Source organism: Rattus norvegicus, chromosome 17, assembly GCF_036323735.1.
Source record: "Rattus norvegicus strain BN/NHsdMcwi chromosome 17, GRCr8, whole genome shotgun sequence".
In the NCBI taxonomy this organism is placed as follows: domain Eukaryota; kingdom Metazoa; phylum Chordata; class Mammalia; order Rodentia; family Muridae; genus Rattus; species Rattus norvegicus.
The window spans coordinates 28,846,468-28,862,271 of NC_086035.1; the positions used below are offsets into that span (position 1 = coordinate 28,846,468).

At 42.3% G+C, this 15,804-nt stretch overlaps 1 protein-coding gene across 22 annotated transcripts in view; it reads right to left on the reverse strand.

The window, feature by feature from the left end:
• Positions 1 to 15,804, reverse strand: part of Fars2 (phenylalanyl-tRNA synthetase 2, mitochondrial) — a 427,082-nt gene that overhangs the window by 321,731 nt on the left and 89,547 nt on the right.

The window sequence follows — 15,804 nt, forward strand, 5'->3', positions numbered from 1 at the left end:
CTACAGAGTGAGGGGCATAGAGGAGTATTTACTCAGTATTGTACACTGCAAATAATACAGTTATCAACTCTTAGTGTTACAGCCCACAATGCTTTGCTGCTTTGTACAGAAGCATCGAGCTGGCTGCTTCTAAGATTGGAACCATTCCCCAAATAAGCTAACTGGTGGGAAATAAGAAGAGAACATAATCATATGAGAGGAGTATTTCATCAGTGTAGACAGATGTAAGAATAGGAACTCTTGGTCAAAATGCAGAATACTTAGTATAGAAAGTTTTAGATTTTTTATGACATTTTCAAGTATAATTTCCTTCTGTGAATTTTTCTTTCCCCCCTACTCCCTCTTGTACTTGCCTATGTCAGGTAGCCTCATACTCACCTGGGTTCCTGAACACCTGTTTTCCCTGAATCATGCACTGCTCCCTTCTGGTTACATGACCTATATCCCCACACATACCCACATATACGCAAGTATGAAAACATTTCCCGGGAGGATCTACATATAACAAAGAATGTGCGGTATTTCTCTGAGCCTGGATTACCTTGCTAAATACAATATTTTACAAATTTATCCATTTCCCCACAAATAACATAATTCCATTTTTCTTTACATTTAAATGAAATACCACTGTGCATATGTACCATATTAACACGATCCAATTCTGTGGCGATGGACACCTAGCTAGGTTGGTTCCACTGTCTTGCTATTATGAACCAAGCAGCAGTAAGCCTGGAGGGACAAGCATCTGTGAGGTAATGCATACAGCACATCGGGTATTTAAACAGAGGCTGTGGAGCTGGGTCTTAATAGCTTTTCTTCACTCTCCACACTGATCCCATGTCTCATAGTCCCATCACAATTCATAGGGTCACCCCCTCCCCAGTACTAGCTAGCATCTCTTACTCTGTTTCTTGGTGGAGGCCATGCTGACTGAGATAAGATGGATTCTCAGAGTTATAATTTGGATTTGTTGACAGCTAAGGATATTGAACACTTTTTAAAAATATTTATTAGCCATTTATGTTTCTTCTCTGGAGAAGTCATTCACCAATGACTGATAGTTCAGTTCTTTTGATGTTTAACTTTTTTTATATATTCTAGATATTAACACCTTGTCTGGCAAAGATCTTCTCCCACTCTGTAAGCTGTCAACAGAGCAGACTGCCTACATATATTTTTAATGTGCTAATCACCTTATGCTTCTCTATATTCTTAAGTTTATGATCCATCTTTGACACAAATGCCATTACATTGTTAGCAAAGAAAAATGGAAACTTCTCTCAAATTTGCATTAGACCTGAGAAGAAACATTTGACCACGTAAGAAGTCAAAACCTTCGATGTTAATCCAATGTTTGTTTGTTTGTTTGTTTGTTTTCCTGAACCACAGCTAAGGATAAGCACCTCAAACAATAAAACCTAAAGTTAAGACTTAGCCAAAAGTTTCACACAATGCTACAAGAAGACTAGTTCATTCTGCCCTTTCCTAAAGGATCAGTATTAAAGCCATGACAAAGCAGCCTGGTGCAGCTCTCAGCCAAGACATAAGAAAACTAACTTTAATGGGCATGGTTCCCTGGTGTGCCTTTCTCCAAACTCAAAGCACTTGCCTGATAATACTAATGTATGTGCACATTAGTAATAAAGTGTACTATTACTTTCAAAGCACATGACCCTCCCCTGAACCAGGTACAGCTCCTGTCACTGTTAACTCTTCCCCCATGCCACCTCTGTACAAAGATGAAAACTCAAACTTAAAATAGTATGTCTTCTCCAAGTTCCATAGGTAGCAGATAACACTGAGAGGCAAATCGTGGCCTATAGAATTAAATTATGGACTGCAATAAACCACTTTCAACAAATCAGAAGCACTGGAATGTTTATGCAAATACATCAAACATGCCAAAAATTTCAGAAAGCAAGGGAGGAGCAGCAAAAGTTAAAGCAAGCCATTATTCAGGAGAATTCAGTGAAATATAGAGCTGAACATTTTGTCTAATAGTTATATATTAATATCAGTATTATTAAGAAAGTATAAACAACTCCTATTTATACAGGGGCAATAGGGTTCCCTTTTGAGATTCTTAATGTCATTAATAAAAGAATTTTAAAATGGACTCAAATGGAGACATAAGGACAATTTTATTAGCGTTAAGGAGGAAAAAAAAAAAAAACCACAGGGAAGGCAAACTGTAAAACCTCAGCTGCTGCCAGAGAAAGAGAATGGAGGAAAGAAGGGGGAAGCTTAGAGGTTAACATTTAAGCTGACATAGAGGTCAGACACAATGCTTTTGGCCAGGGAAGCATTAGAGAATGGGTAAGGAAGTTGGTTTACTTCTTTACTGAATAGTTGAGAAAAGCCATCAGTTCTAAGACCCCACATGGCTGTAGTCCTTAAGCTTCTCTACTAGGGGTGGGGTTTCTGGGGTGGAATAGTACAGTATCTCATTAAAGAATGAATTATTCTGCTATCTCTTTAGCATGACTTAACATGAGCCCACCTTCCCAAGAGTGATTCCTTAGCCAAAGTGACTGAACCAGCTTAACTGTAATGTTGGGACTATATTCAGGCCTAGGGTTGTATTCCCTTGACCAGGAGTTTTTCTATTCTAGCCTGATGTGTAGCTTAGAACAATGCCAAATACAGGTGTCAAGCATTGTAAGACTATTTTCAAAACTAGTAAGAGCTACATAGTGAGTTCCAGGTCTCTCTAAGCCCCAGAGTATACAAGTATGACCAAAATCTATCTGAAATATACACAAAACATTGAAGACTGGAAATCACAGAAATAAGGTGAAGGAGTAGCAGGTGAGGCCATCTGTACAATATGGCACAAAGAAAAATAAGAGTATCTAATCATGGCCAGTTACTATTTCTAATGAAGCATAACATGGGGACAGGAAGAGATTGTAAGGATCAGCCCAAAGAAGGAAAAAAAACCCAGGAGGTGCAGGTAAGGTCACATAGACAACAAAAATCAAACCCAGACCAAAACAATGATACTAACCCAATCCCAGAAATAGTTAAGAGGTCTCACTTAACCTTGTGATTGAGAGACAGATGTTGATAGACACTTAAGTTTCCACCAACCACACAAAACAGGTCAAGTCACCTCTTTTCACACTAGGCCTTCACTCATTTCTGACATTTTCTTACCTATCACAATACAAACCCAAATGAATACAAATTCTATCCTGCCTGCAGAAGCCAGGGGAACAGTTCAAATGAGAATACAATAGATACAAGAAACTAATTCAGATATGGTCTAACAAGGGAGAGGATAACAAAGTCAATTAAGTCTAAATTTTAGAAAGCAAAAAATGATTTTTTTTCAAAGAGTACTAGATGTTAGGCATACATTTCAAGTCAAAGTAAAAAAAAAAAGAAAAGGAGGAAGAGGAAGAGGAGGAAGAGGAGGAAGAGGAAGAGGAGGAGGAAGAGGAGGAAGAGGAGAAGGAATCATCAACAAAAGGATAATATACAAACATGCAAAATTCTCAATATCCAAAGGAAAAGGGATCAGAGGAAGTAGAATTACAGATGGCTGTGTGGGTCTGCGCTATGGTTTCAATCAGCCATTCCTTTTCCATTTGCTCACTGACATATCCAGAGACCACTTGCTCCTTCAGCACCACAAGCCTTGTGTGTGAGTGCTATAGTCTACCCATGCTGCCTATTTCTCTGAGTTTCTGTGACAGAGCTTTTGACACTGCTACAGCTCATAGGCCATAAACTGATGGCAACAGGTATTTTCTACCTTGAAAGGTCATTACCTTACTTATTACATTCTTTCATTTAATGTCTATGACACTTATTAACCCTATATTGGCCAGTAAGAAATCAGGGGTTTCAGCGGTTAAATGAGGTGCACCATTGCACAGTAAGGGATGGAGGCTGAATCCAAACCCAAGTCTACAATTGTGATCCAGTCTGGGACCCAGGTTCCTCACTCTGGCTTCAATATGACAAGGACCAGACAGACAGACGGGATGAAGAACCTGATATAAAGCATGACCATAACTCAGCTTCTGTGCCTCATACATTGCATTACTTGGGAAACTGTGCATAAAGTGATGATAGTTTACTCCAATTAAAATATATAAAGATCACCAAACTATTATTACTATTATTATCATTATTATTGGAGGTGGGAAATTGCGGGACAAGTGAAACTGTGAGACGAGACAAAGTCTCGTTAAGGTTGAGTGGACTCAGAAACCCGGGTGTCCTCGTGCCTGAGGACTGTGGGTGTTTCATCTATTTCCAACCAGGATCCTGCCCTGGAACACATGACCCATGACACCCCATGGAGAGGATCACGACAACCCCTCACATAGGGGCAGGGCCTGAAGCCCCTCCACATGCAGATGGAGCATCCCTAACATCTCAGACCACGCTAATAGAAAGCATCTGCTCTTAGACCCCAACCCACCCCCAAGACTCTGCTCACAAGGAATAAAGCACGAATTATGTCATCAAAGACCTTCTGAGAGTCTGCCATATACAGCTCTAACACCTTGGGGAAGAGACATTCTCTCCAGAAGCCTTCGTAGCTGGAAGCTGTTTGAGTTTACCACCTCTCCATAAGCCCCAACTTTGGCTCCTAACCCATGCTGCTCCAGAGGCCTTGGAAGGTCTACTCCCCCTCCACTTCAGAGAGCCCAACTCTTCCAATGCTCGAACCAGGTCAGACTGTGGCAGATCTCTGCAGACAGCGTCTGGTACACAGACCAGCAGGAGATAGCCTGGTCAGTAAAGTGAGGGAACTGCAAATAGGAGGCCCAAAAACAACATAAAAAAGTGAGATATGATGATGCCCACTTATAATCCCAGGGCTAGGAAAGGGGAGACGAGCAGGTCCTAGCCAGCCTGATGAGTCCCAGTGTAGTAATAGATCCTGACTTAAAATAGGGCGACCAGTTCTCCAGGAACTGCAGGCATGTGTACACACACAAGCACAGACAGAACAACAACCAGTTACGCTCGCCTTTGGAGTAGACTAAGCATCTGTGAAGTTGCACCAATGTGGACAGTTTGGGGACCATTCAAGGACTGCTTCCCGCACAAACGGAATGCAGTGGTCCTCTACACTAGCTGCTACCCATAGGAAAATGTCATGTTAGAAACCATGTGAACTTCTGAAGCAATGTACGCTATGAGAGAACTGTGGCCTACAGCGTCCTAGTGCGAGCATCCTGGAGTGAGCAACCTAGAGCACTCTGCGGCACGCTGGACCATCCTGGACACATTTTATGTCCCTGTGTTTGACTTCAGTGATCTCAGCCCTTTCATCCTAAACTGAAAAAGAAAAGTGACAGAAAGAAAAATAGAAGAAATCGAGGCAAGAAACATTTGAGAGTTGAATAAATCAAACACAGAGCTCCAAAGGAATTTTAAAAAAAAACTTCTCAAATATGACAACTGTTCAGAAGATTTGCTCAGAGGAAGTGGCAGGTCTGTGACATTCTATACAGTGTATAAAACTGAAAGATGATGTATTCAAGAAAATAGTCAACCCCTACAGAAGGTGTGTGGGTGGACACATACTCAGAAATCAGAGCCCTTCTTGGGCACTCAGAAAGGGAATCTACAGAACACACGTAAAGATGCTAACAAGAAAACCCAACCTGTTTCTCTACCAGAATCCTGGGGCAGGAGAAGATGGGAGGTGGCGACGGTCTTCTCGGGCTCTCAGGGAAAACAGGCACTGGGGAGCTCTTCATAAATGGTCTCCACAGTGTTAGGTACAGTGTTAACCTAGCACTCAGGAGACTGGAACTGGGGAGCCTGGGCTGCATAGGGAGAGACGCTTCAAACAAACAATATTTTGGGGCAAGGAGACATACAGTAGCTAGGGAAGTGCTAGACTAAGAAAGTGTGATGGAAACCGAAGAAGACTGTGTTTGGGAAATAAATCAAGTGCAATGTTTCTAAACTATATGAAATTTCTGCATTGTAACATTAAAACAGATGTAATAAAAAAAAAAACCTTTCAATCACATTAGAAAATGTGATTACATGCTTTTGGTAAGACTGTCAGCCACTATAATATCAGCAATTTGGCTACATGGAAGCTTCTATTACCCCTGTCTGAGGTAACAGAGCAAGAAGAACACAGGACTATGGGCAAAGCATAAAGTATTCTTGGTCTGCACAATATCAAGTGTGAGGGAAAGTGGCATGAGGAAAGGAAGGAACTTCATGAATAGTGTAACTGGTAACTATGACTGGGACCTGAAGCCAAGCAAAACAGGTAAGTGCAGAAGTTGAGTGCATGAAAGAAAGGAGGGTAGAACCATGAACCTGGGTAATGACAATAACTGCTTTAATGGGGGAGAGGGAAGGGAAAGGAGAAGAGGCAAAAATGACTTCAAAAACGACATCAGTCATCGAGTGGAATTCTTGTTAGCAGCATCTTTTGTCTACATCAAGGTACATTTCTCCAGGTCATCCTGCTTAAAAGTCTAAGTTAATCACATGACTATTAGAAAGTGCCTAACAGAAAAGACTGAACAATCAGCAGAATGAAAGATTCACAGTCAAATTAGGCAAGACAAAGAGTTACTTTCTCAGTAATATGAGAGGTCCTAGGCAATCAGAGAAAACCAGGAGATACTTTGCAACCGACAATAATAACTGAGGTATTTGGAAGTAAAAACACAAGAAGTCCACGAAACACAAGAAAGTAGCTAAGTATTTCCCTATGATAAGCAAAGTCCTTCCTCACCCCTTCTCACATTTTGCAATAACCTTAGACAAAGAATCAGTTATCAGAGAACTGAGTTCTACACAGAGGAACTGTTGGCCACAACTGTCCACCAACAAGTGAAAAGGGGGCTTAGAGAGGACAGATCCATTCTTGAATGCCCAGAGTGAGTCAGATGGAGATTACAGGATGCAAATATCATTCATCTTATAAATTCCCCAATACTCATCCAGGATAGTGTTCAGTTAACACGACCGCAACTCCCCAATTCTGTGTTCTGCTAAGAGAGAACTAAGTAGAGAGTGGACAACAACAGAACATACACGTGAGACCAGCCATATGGAGACATTTTCACTCCAAATCCTGCAGCTCGAGCACTGTAGGCCAGCATGAGACCAGTGCCATCTAGAGGCACAGGACAGTGAGTTGCTTCATCACTGGCCAGGATACAAAATTTCTCATCAAAAAGTATTCCCTGTTACTTATTTTCATTTTTAAAAGATTACTACCTAGCAATATCATATTTATAATACCTTTTAAATTAAAGCCAGATGTAACTGACACCAGGGTCATATTAACTTAGTAAAATGCCAGTTGATTTTTCATTTCCACATTTTTACCCTCAATGGGTAATTTCTGAAACAGACAGTGTTTCAGGAGATGACCCCAAGGAAACAGGAAGACAGACCAAATAAACCACTGATTAGTTCTGCAGTTGGAAGTCACCAGCTCCTTACACAGCCAATGATAATCCAAGAAGCTAAGTCAAGAAGGCTTAGAAATAATGAGACAAAACCCAATTCAGGTAGAAAAGCAGAAAGAGGGGTTAGGAATCCACACAGTAGCACGCTCCTGTTGTCATAGCCAAGGAGTGCTAAAGCAGAAGATTCAACTGAGTCAGACAGGCGGACACTTGCTTGGGGACAGCAGCAAGACAGTGTCTTAAATGAAAAACAAAAAAACAACAACAAACAACAACAAACCCAAAGAACTTTAAGGTTGACTACTGCGGTTGGTTCCCTAAAGACTTGTCAGTGAAGGGCAGGTACCCAGCCTGTGGCCACTCCTGCAAAGTAGCAAAGGAAGCCCTGTAGTTAAGCTGTGTTCCTAGAGATGGTGAAAGCTCAAGCTCTCTGTCTCTCTATGCTTCCCATCTAGCATGAAGTGAGCATCCTGCTGCACTACTAGCTCCCACCATAATGGACTGTGTCATCATAGCCCACATTCAACTGGGCCAAGTGACTACAGATTAAGTTTTCTTCAAACACTGATATACTTTAGAAATTTGTTATGATAATAAAAAGCTGGCTACTACCTAAATTAATTGTGATAAATGTATCATGCTGATGTATTATTTTTAATAGTGGAAAAGCTGGTATTGAGGATCTCAAAATCTCTCTACCTTGTTAATTACTTGATTAATTTAGAACTACATCAACACACACACACTGAGTTAAGAAGCACATTTCAGAGTTGAAAGTTTAAACTGTTCTATCCAATTAACAAAGTCTACACTTGAACACATTTTACTCCTTAGAATATCTATTCCCACCCCTCAATCTTCACTTCAATAACAAAAACAAACAAACAGAACAAACAAACAAACCTGGTCTTTCCCTCTTCCTGGAGAGCAGAAGCCATCCAATAGGCTTCCAGTGTCTAGTCCTACATCCCCTTCCACAACCCATTCTGTCCCTGATGCAGCTGGGCTTCAGTACTTCACTTGTACTTGACTCTACATTAGGCAACCTTCCTTTAAAGCACACCCCTCTCTGGCAAGCTCTAGAGCAACCCCCTCCCCTGCCTCCTAGATACACTTATCCCATCACCATGTCCTTAAAGTTCTTTCTTGAAGCTTATGGCCTCACTGCTGTGCCCACCATCCATCTTCTGGTGCTTCAATCTCAATGAACACATTTAATTCTTCCCTCTAAACAAATGAAAATTGGCTGTTAGGCCAGATCAAGCCGCCATGTCTCCAGTGAAAGGGCTCACTCCTTTGCTGCCTTCCACAGCTTCCCTTTCCTCTAGCTGCTGGTGTGCACTTGGAATCCATCATCTGCGTACCATGCTCTAGATGGTACCTCTTAACCCTAGCTTTCAACTAGAAAGTTTCAATGCCACAAGTTCTTAGAAACTTTGTCCTAAAAGCATTACCCCCAAAAAGCTGTGCTGTGACCCAAGAATACACCTGCGTACAGGCTATCTTCATGTACAAATTCTCCAACTAAACATAGCCCAGGCTCAATTCTTTTTCCTGTTCCCACCAGAAAACATAATTCTCCCGTAATCCTTAACTCTGAAAACGAACCAAGAAAACAATGCCAGGGCTCTTACTTTCCCTCCCTGCCCCACTGAATGAAATCTCCTACAAGTGCCTTGGAACCTACCACCTTGCCATCTCCTTGGCCAGGCCTGCACTCGACCAGTCACTTGCAACATAATCATTTCCTAATATGTCTTCTCAGCGCGGATCAACATGGTAGTGCTGTGCTCAGCTTACTACTCCAAAGTGTCAAACTGACTGCATCATTCTCATTCTTCGAAATTCTTAAAGAGCTCTACGTTTTGTTTGTAACCAGAAATTGAGATGTCCAGAAAGTTATACAGGAAGCCCTTCATGAAGCTGCGCATGGCTCCCTCTTTACCCTCATTACCTAGCAACTCTCCATGTGCCAGGCACATATAATACATGCTCTAGAGATGTGTCACAATTATCATATTTTAATGCTGCTAAATATGTTACTCTTAATACCTGAAAAACAAGACTATTCTTTTCTGTGGCCATAATATTTTGTTTACTATTCTTCAAAATACCTTTATTTCTTCCTATAAGAAGTGATTTCTCATTTCTATGAGCTGATCAACTCTGTCACCATGCTAATTGCAGAGTGGACAGCCTATAGCTGTTTATCATTCACAGGGCTTTGAACAAGGAAAAGTGCTTAGTCAAGATCTTAGTTTAGATCAACCCTTCTTAGTATTAGGTCCAAAGAACATCTGCCATCTACATACACACCAAAAAGAAAACGTGTGTAAGTGTGTGTGTGTGTGTGTGTGTGTGCGTGTGCGTGCGTGCGTGCGTGCGTGTATGCGTGTGCGTGCGTGCGTACCTGCGTGTGTGTGTGTGTGTGTGTGTGTGTGTGTGTGTGGTTGGATAAATGGATGACCTCTAAGAACCAGGACAGGACAGTCATATAGAGAATAACAGATACAGCTTCATCCATTAATCCTTGGCAGAAAAGGAAATAGGTTAAGAATCCCCTCAAAACAGAATCACATGCACCTCCTGCACCACAGGAGCTCCCAGACCTTCACATCCCATGAATGTAGCAAGCAAATTCAATTATATTATTCAAACCCAACTAAAGCATTTCAGCAAATATTAAGTATTCAAATCACTTTGGAGAAAGGATTGGGATATCTTATATTAAAGATGTAGAAGACTCATCTAAGTGGATTTGAGCTGCTAATTTCCACAGTTTTTAATTTCTTTAAACAACTGGGATCCTGGGATCGTCTGCTTCTCACTGGGGAGGACTTGTGTTTGAAAGGCCAGTTAAACAGTGCTCTGTCCTTCGGTGTCTGTGGGAAGTCCATTCTTGCTTCAGTTAATTGATATCGAACCTGCTTTGTCTTTCCTTGGATTTTCTGTAATGCACCACATGCCAATTAATCAAATTACAGAGATCAGCACAGGGGAGGGAATTCACTGAAACTGTGTACTGCAAAAAAAGAGACTTCCTTCTTTCCCTGCTGCTCTCTTATTTCCTCGCTCTGTAATGAGACTTTGTGGCAGTGGAGTAAGGGGAAGAGATCTGAAATAGGCAGGATATTAAGATACTGCGGCTGAAAAACAGTGACTGCCAGACAGCTGAAGCAAACGTTGCTGGCTTGTCAGGGCGCTGTTCCAGATGAGGTACCCACCTTCCACTGGACACACTCTTCTGGGGTCAGTCTAAGCTTCTTCAGAGACTAGCCTTCATTGAAAATGGCATTAATTTCCAAACCAAAATGATCTCCCCAAATCTCCCACCATGTACAATACATAACTCAATTTGAATAATCAGAGACACCTGGCTAAGTAACCCAAAGATATGTTCCTGACACATCAGCATCAACAAAAATTCTCAGGGAGGCAGGATCACCAAACATTGCCCCATGGCGTTCCCTTGTCTTGGGCTGAAGCTGTCCTCCACGAGTGGTCAGTGAAGCACCACCAGGAGTTCTTGAACCCCAAGACTATCTATTTTAGAATAACAAAAGCATCAGAAATAAGAAGAACCAGATACCTAAGAAATATTGACAATATCCAGGCATCTCTGTGTGTGCTCAGCACAGAAAAAGCAAACGATTATTTTTAAGGTGAGGGCAAGGATAAGGGTAGCGACCATGTGTTAAGTGCCTTCCAACCATCATCAGCTAGCCTTCCAGACACTGTCTCCTCCTCTGGATATATCCTCATCTGAAGGAAACTGAAGTTTCGAGTAGTTAATCAAATGAGCAAAGCTCATCCGTGAGCTGAAGAGCTGGGATCTGACATCATTGGGATCAGCTCAAAAGCTGGTACTTTTTCTAAAATAAAATCACCAACGGGGCTGAGGACAAAGTGTTTGCCTTGCAAGCATGAGACCAAGAGGTCTGCTCCCAGAACCCAAGGAAAATGTCAGGTGTGATGACATAAGCTTGTAATCCCAATATGGGAGGTATGGAGAAAGGACTTGCTGGCTGGTGAGTCTAGCCAAACAGTGATCCTGTCTCAAAAAACAAGGTGAAGCAAACCGATGGTCAGACTCTATTGCTACAGACAACACGTACACAGCTCACTAACGTTGGAAAATTTGATATAGTGTTTAACTAGAGCACTTACCCCTACTGAATAGCATCCATGGTACTAGAAGGTATTCTGCATGTTACCAAAGAAGATCAAATAACCCAGGCTCAGACCTGTGGAGACCATGAAGCTGTGGGGCCCTGGAGCCATGCAGAGCAGGCTTAGAGCAAGAGTGGAGTCTAGGCATGTTCAAACCCTGGAAAGCTAATCCAGAGATGGGCAGAAGTAGGACCACACCTCCTGCCCCCACCAGGCAGGACTGTTCCCCTACATTTGCCAACCTGAGGGGAATCGCATAGCCTAGTAGCTAGGCTGACCTTCCTCTCCCCTTATAAGGTCATGTCCTGCAATTTCTGGAATACCTCCTCATGCACAGGAGTTATCCCTACAACCCTGGCCCCAGCCAAGGATGTACACTGTCCCCCAAAGATCCCTACTCACCTCCAAGGGTTAAATAGCCTTTGTCTCCCACATTGAAGGAAGCCTGTCTCCCAAGAGTGTTCTTGTCACACTCGCTCACTACCTGAGATCACTCAAACCCACAGCCATTCCTGCCCTGCTCCCCTGTTCAGGATGCATCAGCTGTAATCACTGGCCTACCATGCTGCTCTGGGTGGGAACGTGGATCCTGAATGATGTGGATCCTTAGTTCTACAATGAAGACAGGACTATAAGACGCACTAGTGCAATACTGGCACAAAGTTTGTGAGAGTAAACCACCAGTATCTGATACGAATTAAGGCCCACTGAATGCAATAGTACCTATCTGTTATTGAGCTCCAGTGGCCAAGAGCATGAGACTTGATAGGCCAGAGATTCAGAGGAAAACAAAATGTACTGCTAAGGGAATGTAGCAAGAAGATGACTCCTAACAACATTATTCTATAAACATAGGTCAGTGTCTTGCTCAGCCATCCTCAGAGAAACCTCCTTCTATAATAGATGAGAATAATAGAGAGATCCACACTGAGCAAGGTGAAGAAAACCCTTGGAACACTCAGTCCTAAATAGGATGTCTCCAGGAAATCTCTCTCCTCAGGGCTCAGGGACATATACAGAAGAAGTCGTGGAAAGACTGTAAAAGCCAGAGGGATGGAAGACAGCAAGGAAAGAAGTCAATCTAAGCACAGGAAGACTGACACATATATGAAATCAGAGACTGTGGCAGCTTGCACAGGGCCTGCACAGGTCTGGGTCAGACAGGGTCCTGGCACTGAAAGAGGAAGTGGATCCCTGGCCCCATTCTTTTTTTTTTTTTTTTTTTTTGGTTCATTTTTTCGGAGCTGGGGACCGAACCCAGGGCCTTGCGCTTCCTAGGTAAGCGCTCTACCACTGAGCTAAATCCCCAGCCTCCCCTGGCCCCATTCTTAAGCCAGAAGTTATTTTTGATAACTACTTGCAAGGAAAAACTTGGTTTTCTACAACACTGTCACTGGGTATACAAGCTACCCGTAAGGGAAGGTCCTGTGCACAGCAGTGTGCAGCCACCACAGAAGTAACTCAATGGCATTTTGGGAGGTTCTTTGTCTCAAACGCTTTGTCATGGTGTTTTGTTTGTTTTGTTTCATTTTAAATCTTATGGGTCGTTTCACACTGGTGGTAGTTTCTGGTTTTGTGCTTTTATGGGATATTTCTGTGAATGAATATGTGTGTCTCTGGAGATTCTTGTGCTTTTTCTTTGGCTCTTTTACTTCTGTTTGCTTTTCCTCAATCTGGTCTGTTTTTATTTTATCTTATTTATATTTTTTGATCCATATTTGGGTGGATTTGGGTGGGTGGGGAAGTGGCAAAGACCTGAGAGAAGTTGGGAGGGGGGAAATATAGTCAGACCAGATTATGTGAAAAAAACTATTTTCAATAAAACAAAAAGTATACAAATAAAACAAAACAGAAAAGGACTAGGTGAAGGGATCCTGAAGAATGACAGCAGAGCTCCTATGGGTTCTGTTGCTCTAGAGAACACCAGTACTAACCATTACTAACACAGACCAATCCCTGGACTTTGGGATACATTTGGAAAGCTGGAATCCCGGCAGTTCTTCTGAGAGAACTAGCAGCAGATCATTGATGATGACCTGTGTTGGCTCCAAGTTCCAAATACCGATGGAGCCATTCAATAATAAGTCAGCATCAGTACAGATGATACATTGTGGATGAATTTGGGGGAGACTGCTTGATAATCCTGTAGTGTATATGAACATATGACAATATCAACATCTATCTGATTTTAAAATGATATTTTGGACACCAGAGTTTAAATAATCACTTGTAGCACTGCTGCCAAAGCAGACAGATGTATATTCCACACAGAAAAAACCCAATGATGTGAAACAATACATCCCGAAAGGGGAAGAGTCAAGGCAACTGACTCAGTGGGCTTTGACCTTATCTAGAGTCAATGACCTTAAAAAATTGAAAATTTAGAACCATCAGCCAGGAGAATATAAACCCATTTTAGACTAAAATCCACCTTCTCCCTGGGAATCCGTACAGTAAGAATGTTATACTTTATATTTAAGCTTGGCTCACAAATCCTAAACAACACAAACAGCAGATTATTTAAATCCGAACACTTAACAGGGCTCCAAGGATCAATGTGTACTGGTCCTGCTTAACTCTCCATGCAGTGGCGTAAGTGACACCACTGTAGCCAGTCTGACAGGGAAAGCCTCTCACCTTCTACCTACCAACCTCTCAAGCTAAGTATGTGAAATGATGCCAGTCTGCCCCTGCAAACAGCATCCAGGTACAAGCACCACACAGAGGGATGAGGTCTCCAGCAGAGGATGAAGTCTACTGTGCAAGAGAGAAAGAACATTGTGGACGGACTTCTGCAACGTTCATCTATCCTTTGAGCTAGTAGAAAAGACTTGTACTTACGTGGTTTCAATAAAACCTAAGGAGACCTCCTGGCCTTCTACAGCAGCACAATGTAAACAACAGCCATTTCCTCAAGAACTAGGAGGACTAAGATTAAAGGACACTCAACTGTTTCTTTTGATGCCCAAGAACACAGATGCTCACCATTCAGTACGTCTTCTGGCTTGCTGCCATTCTACTTACTAAGAAGTGGTATTGAGGAAGCCTACACACTAATTCCACCCAGAAACTTTAAATTAATGTTCACAACAAATTTGTTTTGTTTCTCTAGGTGTGACTTTCCCATATCAACCCATTTATCGGATGAATAACAGCCTGTTTCCCAACATGTGTCTAAATGTTATGGAAAGGGAGCACACCCACTTCGCTAGTTACTGCTTTACTGTTCCTCCGTCATCAGTAATCCTTCTTTATCTGCTCTGTGAGAGCCTGGTGGGCCCTTGAAACATTTTCTTTCTGCCAGTTGACACAGAGTGAAGTGGTCAGTAGAAACTGCTAGAGAGTCTTCACAAAGAACAGATCTTTTTCTAAAATTACTATTCCTTATATCCCGACCACAGTTTCTCCTTCCTCCTCTCCTTCTAGTTCCTGCCTCTACCTCCCCTCTGCCAGTCCTACATCCACTCCTCCTCTATTTCTCTTCAGAAAAGGGCAGGCCTCCCATGAATACCAACTAAACATGGCATATCAAGTTTCAGTATATCTTTCTATGAGGCAACCCACTATGAGGAAAAGAGCCCCAAAAGTAGGCAAAAGAGTTAGAGACTGGCCTTTTCCCACTGCTAGTAGTCTCAGAGGAAGACCAAGCTACACAACTCTAACACTTGTGTAGACAGCAGCTCCCTGGTTGTCAGTTCAGTCTCCCTGGGCCGCTATGAGGCCAGCTTAGCTGATTCTGCAGGTTTCTTGTGGAAGTCTCCTGGCACCTTCCTCCAGTCACTCTCTTCGTTTGCATAACAGTTCTTTTTGCAGGCAAAGCTCCCAAGACAGCCATTGCTAAAAGGGATATTTTCATGAAATCCTTAATTGTATCCCTTCCCTGATGAATCTGTTACATGATTTGTGGTGATTTCTTCCTCATGGTTGGGCTCTTCTACCCTTGCTCCTCTGGAAGGAGAGAAATAGCTCTCAGAATGTCTGGCTAGAAAAGCAGACACAGGAGCCACCGTGTATCTAAATGTGGTGGCTATTTTTACAGTTCAATTAAGCAGTGTGGAGTGAAAGAGACACCCAGAAGCTGCAGGTACTAACAGCCTCTCTGTTCAGGATTCTAGTCAGCAGAAGGGTCACAAAGAAGACAGCCTGACACACTCAAGAAACCTAGTAATCTGGATGGACACCAGGGATGAACAGCGATTTTTCCCGACAGTAGGTTGCACAGTGC